Genomic DNA, 11,909 nt, shown 5'->3' with positions numbered 1-11,909 from the left:
AATAGCTCAATAAAATGAGAGGCAGAGTCCGGGGTGTCTGAGTCATAAGGGCTTTAATTCAGAATGGCTCGAGCCATGGAAATCAATTCCATCAATACAAGGGTTCGGGGGTATATGCAATGATGGCAAAAAGATGTCAACGATTTATTAACAGTACATGACATATATAGTATAACGGTGCAATAGCAGTGAATACAGTAGGCGTGACAAGTGAATGTGCGTAGCAAAAAGGCGTGTACAAAGGCGTGCACGAAGGTGTGTGCTGGAAACGTCACAGAAAAGTGTCATAAGTGGGTGGTTACATAGAAAATTCTGCAGAGTCAGCTAAGACCTGTCACCTGGGTGAGTGCGCAGCTGGTATGACGTGTGATTTACGTGTATCTGGAGAAAGCTAAGGGTCTGACTTTTAGCACTAGTAGAAGAGACAGAAGTCTGGCATGTCAGATCGACCTGTTCCTATAACATGTCTGATATCTGGTATTTGGGGTAGGTGTAATCTGAAGTGAAAGGTCTCTCGGGCAGAGGCTATTCTATACTGGATGCATATGTGTCTAAGTGCAATGCGCGGGGCCATGGGCCTACCATGGTAACGGGAGCTATGAATTACATGAGGGAGACAGGGAGGCTTGGCCCTTTGCTCTGCAGCCGGGGAGCTGTTTACCTATTTCACTAGACAGGAATGTGTTTTCGAGGAGGCTGAGCCGGCTACACTGATAACTTGAAGGCAAAATACTGTTTGGCAGGCAGGCCAGGCCGAGCCAGGCACCGCTTCGCTTGGCAGGAAGTAAGGCAGAGGTCAGGGATGCATCTTCACGCTGCAGCTTTCGGAGACAGAGACAAAAAGTGGTTCGAGGGCAGGAATCAGGGCCTAGCTCTGCAGATCCAGGAAAAACGTGAAAGTGCACCATGTAAAGACGTTGGCAAGGCATAGTTAGGAACGGAATTATCAATCCATTCATGGTGGATATGATAGAGGACATGTTAACGTTGGACGCTAATGTATTTGCGTCTTCAAATTCGGTTGCGGAGGGAAGTTACATGCACTTTAAACTCGTACATGGAGACGATGGGGTACACGTTAGGGGACATACTTGACCATAAAATTTTCAATTACCTCAGGACACATGAAGGGTTCACTGCAGTGTGAGTGGCTGCATCAGTGATTCTGTGGATGATGTCATCTGTGATGTCACTGACCATGTCATGAGTGGTGTAATATGTGAGGTCATAAGCATTGCATTGCAGGAGCGTGAGTTATAGTAAGCTCAGCTAAATTTATCACTTTTGAATTTCACTGGTTGGTACAAGCGAAATCTGAGTCTAACCATAATGTCCTTGTAACCTCGTTTTTTTCAGTCAATTTCTAGGGTTTTTTAAAAGGCTAATTTCTAACCACAACATCCCTGTAATCTTAGTTTTTTCAGTGAATTTCTATGTTTTTTTAAAAGTAATAGTCACATTTGCAGAGTGGTGGAGAAAGGCGGCTGGGCTTCTGTCCAGCTCTCAGGACCCAACTGTGTAGGACTTACAGGAGGTACCAGAAGGGCTTCTTGGCCCCAAGGGTCCCTCAGGATTAAAGTGGACTTCATCCCCCAAGAAAGGGGGCATGGCTTCCAAAGACCTTTTAGTGTGGGACTTACTGGAGGTACAGGAGGGGTAGTTGGCCTCCAAGGACATCCTTGGGGGCCAACAACCCCTCCTGTTATCCCCAACCAATTCATTCCCCAACTAGCAGTGCCTCCAGAGGCGCGTTTGCAGAGTGGTGGAGAAAGGGGGAGTAGCTGCCGAGTCCTCTCAGAAATCCCACTGTCTGGGACTTACTGGAGGTAACAGGAGGGGCTCCTGGACCCCAAGGACCCTCATCATCCAAGGGGACATCATCCCCCAATCACCACTGCTCCATGTGGTGCATTTGCAGAGCGGTGGTGAAGGTTGGTGTGGCCTCTGGTGACTTGCTAGAGGTTTTGTTTTTCGGTTTCTGAGTATTTTTGATCTTGAGAACTGCGTGTTCTCCTCTGTTGGCGAGCCTCGGCTGAGTGGAGCACAAGTGCTGGTTGTTTTTCCCTTGTGTGAATCAAAGGGTTTTCTCCATTGTTTGACAATTTTCAGTGAAGCTCATGACGGGATCCAAGCTTTATCTTGCATTTATTTATTTTCCGTTGAAAAACGAACTAAATAAGTGGGGCCCACTCCAGCAGCTGAGAGCTGGCCTAAAGTTACTGTGTCTAAGAGTATTTGCATTACTACTGATTATCTAAAGTGTGATCCGTCTTTTTATCCTTCGACTCCCACTTGTTGTGAGACTTATTTAGAATCTGTGGAACTCTTTTGCATTAAGGATGCTATGATGGGAATCCTTTTTTTTTGATCCTTTTTTCTGTCTTACAATCTGTTTATGCTAACAACAGGGGGAGCGTGTAAGAAACCTGGATGGACATTTCGCACCTCCCATGTGAGTCAACGCATTACAGACAAAGGGGTATGTAGATGAAGCGATGGGATAATAGCGGTACGCAGTTGGCAGAGCTCTGTAACCTATGATCTTCTTTCCTCCTGCTAGCTGTGCATACCGCCTCACTACTTCTAGTCAGACTCGCAAAACATTGAGAAGAGAGCCTACGAATACGGATCTTACCTTATGATCATTTTTGTTTACAGGTATTGCTAATGAGTATAGAAAGGGTGATATTAGTGGGAGAGACAGAGAGGATGAGAGAAGAACTTATTTTTTTAACATCCCTGTAAACGTGTTTTGTCTTTTACAGATCTCCCTCCCTGCTGAGCTCTACCTTTCCTTCCCCCACTTAATCACTTTTATAGTCTGTGCTGTAATAGCATTCATACTTGGAGCTATTTAGAGGTGGATCCATACTATTATTACTCCAGCCCAGAGGATACACAGAACCTGACATTCACTCACCCCCATGCTACTCTACTCTGCTCTATACCATTGCACTCTATGACACTGCAGTCTACTCTTTCACACATCGCTCTACACCCCTCTACTCTACTCCACTTCACTCTACCCCACTTTACACTAGTCTGCGCCACTCTACTTTGCGCTACTGCTCTCTACGCCACCGTAGTTTACTCTGCAACACTCTACGCAACTGAACTCTATGCCGCTGTAGTTTATGTGACTCTATTGTAAGCTACTCTACTCTACCTTACTTCGCTGTACCCCACTTCACTCTATGTCAGTCAACTGTATGCCACTCTACTGTAACACACTCCACTCAAGGCACTCTACTCTATGCCACTCTACTGTACCCACTTCACCCAATGCACTCTACTCTATGCCACTCTACTCTACTCCACTTCAGTCTAGTCCACTTCACTCTGCTTCACTTCCCTCTACACCATTCTACTCAAAGCCACTCTTCTCTACGCCACTCTACTCAACCCCCACTTCACTGTACCCTACCTCACACTAACCCACTTCACTGTACTCCTCTCTACGGTACATCACTCTACTGTATGCCACTCTCTACCACACATCACTTTACCCCACTTCACTCTATGCCACTCTACTGTACTATCTGTATGTCACCCTGTTCTCTGCCACTCCAAGCAACTGTACTCCACTACACTCTACACTACTCCACTCTACTCTTCTCCACCCTACACCACTCTACGGACATGCCCCTTCACTTTACAGTATACCAGGCAAAAGTATTGGGAAAGTCCTGCAGTAATAATTAAATGTAAAAAAACAATTATGAATCAAAGAAGTAATACCAAAATAAAGAACACTGTATGATTAGAATCTGCTTTTTCCGAATAAAAATCCATTGCAAGTCAATACATAAAACAAAGGTTAAAGCTTAATTATAGTTAGGAAAACATTATTCTTTCTATACAAAACTTACTTTAAACTACACAAGCCATAGAAATTCTAAAGTTATAGTTAGAACTTAGAGTTAAAGCGTGTGCCCTATCTGAAACGACCTGTAACGTATTCACCTTTGTGCAGTGTTGTCCACACGCTAGACAAACTAAATTAACTATAACTTGTGCATTTTCCATGTATTGCTTATACACATTCATGTTACATCATCACTCATAGCATGTTAAATCATAGCATTCATAACAACACTCATGCCCTCTCGAATTACATAATTTATGCGAACACAATGCATGGTACAGAGCTGAGTTATAGTTGATTTAGTCTGTCTAGCCAGTTTACAAAGGCATTTTGTCTGCTCATTTGTCATTGTCAAAATCTGTCAACATAGTTGTACACTCTAATGCCAGCTCTGCAATGCTTTATTTTTGCTGTTGTCTTTTCCAATTTTTTTTTCTCCTTGAAAATCAGGCAGCACTCCACACATTAATAATGGGTCACCTGGTACCCTTGTAATGCGCTGCATCCCATGCAGAAAAATCTGCCACGGCCAGACATCATGTTTTTTCATATGCTTTTCTGTATGGGTCCAACATCACTGCATATGATTCACTGTCTTCTACTGCCTTGTTAAACTAATTCATCTGCCATGATTACAGAATTCATGTGGGTGGATGTCACAGTCACCAGAAAGACTCCTCATCACCGTAAATCCTGGAGTTCTGCACTCTATAGGCCTTTTTATTCCAATGGGCAGCAAGCTTACCTAGTACCATGCAGTAAGTTGCACAAAGGTTGCAAAGACCTGTTGTGCATTCCAGAGAAGTGCATGTGCCCAGTCAGGGAGCAGTGGTGGTGGCAAAACACAGCTTTTTGAGGGTGAGGTGGTGGCTGAAGACTGCCAGAACGAGACTATGTGGGCTGGCATGTGCACAAATTCCCTACATGCTGGCCCTGGTTGTGCAAACAAGATATCTGCATTAGCTACATGTTAGACCTGGCATCATTGGCGTGGTTTTCCCCTGTCTTTTTTTGCTGCTAACCTCCTTTTTGACGGTATGCTGCATTCTGTTTTTGCTGGCTTTAGAACTCTGGGCACTTTACTACTGCTGATCAGTGCTAAAGTGAAAGTGCTTCCTGTGTAAATTGTAATTAGGATGGTTTATCCATGATTGGTAAATTTGATTTACTGGTAAGTCCCTAGTAAAGTGCACTGTGTGTGCCCAGGGCCTGCAATTCAAAGGCTGCTAGCGAGCCTGCAGCACTGATTGTGCCGCCCGCATAAGTAGCCCTGCAACCATGTTTCAGATCTGCCACTGCAGTATCTGTGTGTGCAGTTTTGAACTGCCATATCGACCTGGCAAGTGCATCCCCTTGCCAGGCCCAAACCTTCCTTTTTTACTACATGTAAGGCACTTGTATGGTAGGCCCAAGCTAGCCTCACGGGCAGGTGCAGTATATTTGAAAGATAGCACATGTACTGGTGTGTATACCCGATAGTAAAATACTGTTACTTTTAAATTTTCACTGTTGAAGGGACTATCTCTCCCACAGGTTATTATTGGAGCTTCCTTGTAGTCTCTTACAAGTGTAACTTCCAATTGGGAAGAGAGAGAGATTTGGAGTTTGGGGTCCCTGAACTCACCATTTAAAAATACATCTTTTAGTGAATTTTGTTTTTAAATTGCATGTTTGAAAATTCCACTTTTAGAAAGTGGCCATTGCTTTGCTTAATATTTTTTGCCTCTGCCTGCCTGTTGAATTCACGTCTGGTTTAGACTGACATCTGGGCTATTTGTGCATTCACTCTAGACTGTTACACACAGTGAGCTGAGGTTTGCTATGCATATCCTGATTGCCCCTCACCAGGCTGGTGGGTCTTGCTGAGTTAGAGTGGTGGAAGGAGTTGTCAATGACACCTGAAAAGGGCTGTGCCTGTCATTACACAAAACTGTCTCAACTCCCCTGTAGTGTGTCTGGAGCCAAGTCAGGGAAAGGCAGGGTCTTGTGCACTACAAAGACTTTCCTTTGAAGTTTATCTACTGCAAAGGCAGACACTGGTATAAGTATCAGAGCAGTGACACTATAACTTCAGAACACTTCTGGACTAAGAGGAGATTCTGCAAAAAAGAAGAGCTAGAGAAGCTGTACGAGGGGAACTACCACTTTGCTTGTTGTTGTTTGTAGCTTGCTGCTTCTATCTTAGGCAGTGGAAGGACTGAACTTTGCTTTCAGTATCCTGCCTGCCAAGGTTCTCCAAGGGCTTGTGTGTGCTTGCCTCCTGTTAAGAAGTTTCAAGGCCATCAACGACTTCATTTGCAGCCTCTGAACTACTCTGCTGGGAGTTCTGACCTGCCAAGTAGTGCCAATTCTAGTTAGTTCTGTGCCCTTGGAGGAGGCTTTGCTGGAAAGAACTGAGGAAAATCCATGCGTCAACCTTCAGCGCCTGTATTGCCAGCTGCAGCAACGCCATGCGGTTGAAAACCATTGTATCACAGCGGTGCATCCAAAGAATAGACGCAGCCCGAGCCCTAGGCCCCATGCTTCCGATGTCTGAGGCACCCGCTCTGATGCTGGTCCTACTGTGTGTATGAAGAAATCAACGCACCATCTGCTCCACGGCTGTAAAATCAATGCAGCACCTGTTTTGCTACCACCGCATCGACCCAGCGTGTCAGATTTTCGATGCATTGCACCCCTGCACCAAGTTCTTCATCGGCATTGCCCAGCAGTAAGGACGCATGTCCGGAAATCAACGCATTACATCTCGACACAGTAAGGAACAGACGCATAACCTCCCCTGACAGTAAGGAACCGACTCATCACTTCCCCTATGCTACAGTAAGGAACCAACACATCACCCCCCTGGCAGTAATGAACCAACACATCACCTCCCTGCATCTCTTTACTTTTCCAGCGCCTCACTTCCCCTGCGCCTGTTTTTGTCTGTGATTTTGATACATTCCAGGTACTTTGTGATAAAAGTGATGCATTCATAGTTTCATATGGTATGAACTAATTTAAACATTTTCAAAGTGATATCTTTGCTGGTGTATGTTGTATTTTTGTCATTTTTGTCTTGTATTAAGATAAATATTAATTATTTTTCTAAGCTGGTGTGATGTCCTTTTGTAGTGTTTTCACTGTTACTATGTGTTTATATATAAATGATCTACACATTGACTCTTCTTTGGATCTTCTTCTTACTCCCCTGATGACACCTGCACCATAGTGGGCCTACAACGTAATTCACCTCTTTGGTGGTATATTCAACCTATTATGAGAGTTGAATGACCCAGAGCACGTTCCCTAAATGGGAGGAGACTTCGGGCCAGGCAGAATTTCCTGACTAACATGAGACACCCATTAAAAATCAAGGTAGGCCCCAAAGACGTTCGTTCATTCACCACAATACCATGGGTAGTGGCAGTGTTGGCTAAGGTGGAGAAGTGTTGCCCCACTGCTTTTCAGCAGTGTAAAAAAAGGAAAAATAAAATGATAATAACTTGATGTTATTATCATTTTGTTTTGTTCCTGCTGCTGCAGCTTTGCAGGGCAGGGCTGGGCTGCTCAGCACACAGAGCAGTGGGAGGAGTGGTGGCATTCTGTAAGTGCACATGAATGTTTGACCGGCCGTCTTGGGTCGGCCAAACAGTCATGCGTATTTTGCATGTTCTCTACCCAGGCTGCATTACAGCTTGGGTGGAGAACATGACCAGGTTCCCAGTCCCCGTCTGAGCACCGAACCACGCGCTCAGACCAATCACAACGCTGCAGTGCAGTGTTGGGATTGGGTTAGGGGAGCCTGGGAGCTCCCTGTTTCCGACCCAAAGGGAGAGACAGCGGAGAAGAGATGCAGCGATAAGGTTTTTTTTACACTCCCGGAACCTTGGATCCTTGCCTGCTGCCACTGGGTAGCAGAAGTGTCTACGACCCTTTACACACAATAACATAAGTGGGTTGACCCCTTGCTTGAACCATGTACCCCTATTAGACTCCTATGTGTTGCTGGAGGGCTGGGCAAGAGCAAGGAAGTTAAACTATTGATCAAATACTTTTCAAGGCCACTGACAGAAAAATCCTCCGTCCTCGAGCACAGAACATCTCCCAGCACATAAACGCGCGTCCATCACCCAACATGACAGCACCTGTGGGACAACAGAGAAGGATAAAGAGAACCGGCCGACTAGTAAGGAATTCATTTGAAACAAAGATGTTATTTCCAAGATGGTACTATCGTTCGTCTTCCAAGTTGTATTTTCTCAAATTATGGCTAAAACACAGATATTTGGATTTTTCCACATATCAATGAAGATTCCTGCATAAATTCGAATAAGGCTGCTGATACATTTAAATTAACAAGGCCAAACTTATCAGGTGCGGGCACATTGATTTTATTATTGCCGTTCTTCAAATCTCACGTCATGTAAAGAATGAACTTTACAAATTGAATTCAAACTGTTGGTCGCTGATAATGTGCTGTTTCCCACCATCAGTGTTTTAATTAAGGAACGTTTGCTGATCAAACTAGGAGTAAAAAAAAACCTTTATCAGAATGTGTATTAGGCATTTGCTGATGTATGCAGCAGGTGGGACCTGATTTACAAAGAAACATATTCATCTGTGATTGCGTTATATTGTTTCTTTTCAATCAGTGCCACTCTTGCGAGCTAGACTTTAAAATGAATTAAAACGGTGTGTTGTGTGTGTCATGTTTGACTTGGTGTGAAGGACCGGGAGACTGTATGAGTAGAGAATGGAGAAGTTCAAGTGGGACAATAAGCGCCTGAACAAAATTGTGCTTTCCCTTCACATTGTTTTTTTTCTTTCAGGAGAGGTAACTGTAAGAAATTGGGTAATTAGTTAAAGGGGGTAGAGACCCATTTCAGGTATTAGCCATAATTCTAGCCAAGGTTAACCATGAAAGTCACTAAATAAACCTGAACTCAACCCTCTGGTGGCTATGGCACAGAGCAGACAGGCTGCACTCAGAGGTAATGTGTAAAGTATTTATGCAGTACTAAAACATGGGAACTAGAGATCTGAATTTTTAAAATTATAAATAGACCTAGCACCAAGAAGCACAAAGTGCAAATGATTGTCAATAGTCACAGTAGAAAAGGATCTAGACCCAATTTGATGCAAGCTGTATTGGAGTGCGGTTTGGATACACTAACCAGGTTGGTCCTGGTCAAAGATTGTACCTTCTGATTTTAGTCCTTTAAACCTCAATCCACCATGGGTGTACACTTCTAACATCCCCCAGGATCTTAAAGGAGGCACTTAGATTCTCACAGGGTGTCTAGCCAAGGCCACATAAGCGTTGAGTCCAGGACTAGTTGCCACTAGTCAGCTGGTCAGTTGCAGGAAAAGGTCTCTTGTAACGGGCTGTGTCCCTGTAGCATTAACAGGTCAGCTTTATGATCCTTGGAGTCAACTTCTTTCTCTTGGGCACCGGACGAAGAGCAGGTCTAGTCTTCATGGCTCTTGTTAGCTCACAGACAGAAAGTCCAGTCCTCTTCTGTTCTTCCTCAAGTCCATTTATAACAAGCATGTGTTAGTGGGTGGGATATTGCCCTAGGGATTCCCTAACCAATGGGATGAAAGTTCCTAGTAACCTTACCCACTTTAGGATTTTCAGGATGGTTGAAATGTTCACCCACACAAAAATTTGAAAATTTGGTCTAAGGCTGCATGGGGATTGTATTATGGTAATCCTGATGTCCTCCATATTCAACTCTAAACTTTTGTGTTAGGCAGGTTGAATACCCCCAACAAACTCAGCAGCAGAAGTCTGGTAGAATCAAATATTCAGCTTTCAGCAACCAGACAGTGGATACACACAAGGGGCATATGCAATAAAGGGCAGCAAGCCAAGTTGCTGTGCTGAGTTGCAGAAGACAGAGAGAGCAGACATGCAACATATCTACTAAGATATGGTGCACTTCTAGACCTTTTTGGCTTTGGCACACTTGAAGTTGCCTAGCACCAATGCAGGCACTCTTTCAGCAAGACTGCCCTCATTATGAGCAGGATTGTTTTGTGCAGGAAGGGGTCCTTCTTACACAAAGCAGTCTTTAAAAGCATTTTCCCTTGTGTGATGCACCATGCATCACACATAGAAAACGGTAGTAACAAGGAGAAATAAAGATATTTCTCCTCGTTACACATGGGTGGCGCACCAAATTGGCGCAATCCCAGGTTTACTGGATTTAGTAAATCTGGTATTCTGTTAAAAATCATGGTGGAAGCATTGGAACTCCTATGCTCCACTCATGAAAAGCCTTCCTTACTTAACCCCTTCACTGCGGTGGCTATTCTGCCGCAGTGCTAAGGGGGCGGGGCGGAAATGCGGCGGGCGCATGCTGGTTACGGAACCGCTCCGTCACCAGCGTCGGTTGGGCTGTGCTTATGACGGAGCGGTTCCGTCATGGCCCCGCCCTCTGAATAGAACGCTCAGCGCAGGCACAGAATTTGCGCCGCGCATGAGCGTCGGGCCAGCCATGACGGAACCGCTCCGTCATCAGCACAGCGCCACCGCAGCTGATGACGGAGCGGTTCTGTCATCAGCAGGGGAAGGGTTAAAGTACCACAAGACATCGCTATGTGCTGCATTGCATTACTTTGTATTTACTAAAGCACGCAAAGCCACACAAATTGGATTTGCATGGCTTAACAAATCCCAGATAAGGACTTGCGTTGCCTTGTGACAACTTGCTTTTCACGAGAACAATGCAAATCCTTGGTAAATCTGGGCCAAAGTGTGGCATTCTGTTTCTCTCCTTTGAAGTGTGCCCCAAATGTTATATGTAAACCTAGCAGACTTGTCAAACAGGCTGTGACACTGTGATGTCAAAGAGAGTCCACCTGTGATTAGGACATGACTATTTAGCAGTACAATAAGTGGCAGCTAACATTTGCCTGTGACAGGGGAAGCCTCTTTCAAGTAAGTACCAAGTGCCATATGAAAAAGACCTGTTAAGCAAGATGTGACGTTCAAGCAGGACTTGACACATTAATATTAAAGCGGATCGTGCCATCCTTCCCTGCATATTCCACTGGGTTCAGATGGGCAATTTCTTCCCATTCAGGTCACCCTATTATTTGGTCCTGGAACTAGTTCACACTAACCCCGGGTGGAGACCTCCACTCCACCCACGGAGTGTGCGGAGATTTGCCGCCTCCATGTTCAGCGGAGAACTCTGAGAAGGCAAATCTCTGCACACTCCGCATCGGAGCGTAGTAGGCCAGCCCGTGCCTCCACCTCCCCTATATTAACAATTAAATCTACATTACCTACTAGTAACTTTAATCCACTTACCTGGCATCTGGCGTCCCCGGGCTGCCCTCCTCTTCTTCCTTGCAGTATCGATAATCCTTGAAAAAACTGCGCAGGCACGCGCCCGCACATGCGCATTTCTCGCAAGAAATGAGCATGCGCAGGCACTCGTGCATGCGCAGTTTTCTCAAGGATTACCGATCCTGTGAGGAAGAGGAGGAGGGCAGCCCGGGGACGCTGCATGCCAGGTAGGTAAAATTTACTAGTATGTAATGTAGATTTAATTGATAATATAGGGAAGGTGGAGGCGGGTGGCGTAAAGTCGCAGAGTTCCAAAGAGTTTGTTTGCAACTCAATGGACCTCTGCGTAGCCCCGCTACGCATACTACGTCCAGGGTTAGTTCACACCTCATCACAGGGGAGCCATCAAGCTACTATGTGACAGCTGACTACTTACAGAAAGGCTTGACAGCCTTTCAGCATGGCCAAGGTAAATTTTTAAAATGAAGCTTTCATTAATATCCAAATAAATCAGACTTCACCTTTAAATAGTTTTTTTTCAAAAACGACTAAAAGTAATTATTTAATTATTTCCTAGTAGGTCTCATTCTCGAGATGCAGGATTAGTATTTAATATTGTATCCTAGTGTTTTCCTATGGTACAACCTAACCTGTAACAGTGAAAATAGCTTTGAGGACATTTTCAATGTAAAGACATGCTTAACAATCAATTTTTACATGTCTGACTTAGGAGTCACTTGTAAATATTTAAAAGGAAGGTACAGA

This window comes from Lissotriton vulgaris, chromosome 2_1 (assembly GCF_964263255.1).
Source record: "Lissotriton vulgaris chromosome 2_1, aLisVul1.2, whole genome shotgun sequence".
Lineage (NCBI taxonomy): Eukaryota > Metazoa > Chordata > Amphibia > Caudata > Salamandridae > Lissotriton > Lissotriton vulgaris.
This window is presented reverse-complemented; position numbering follows the sequence as displayed.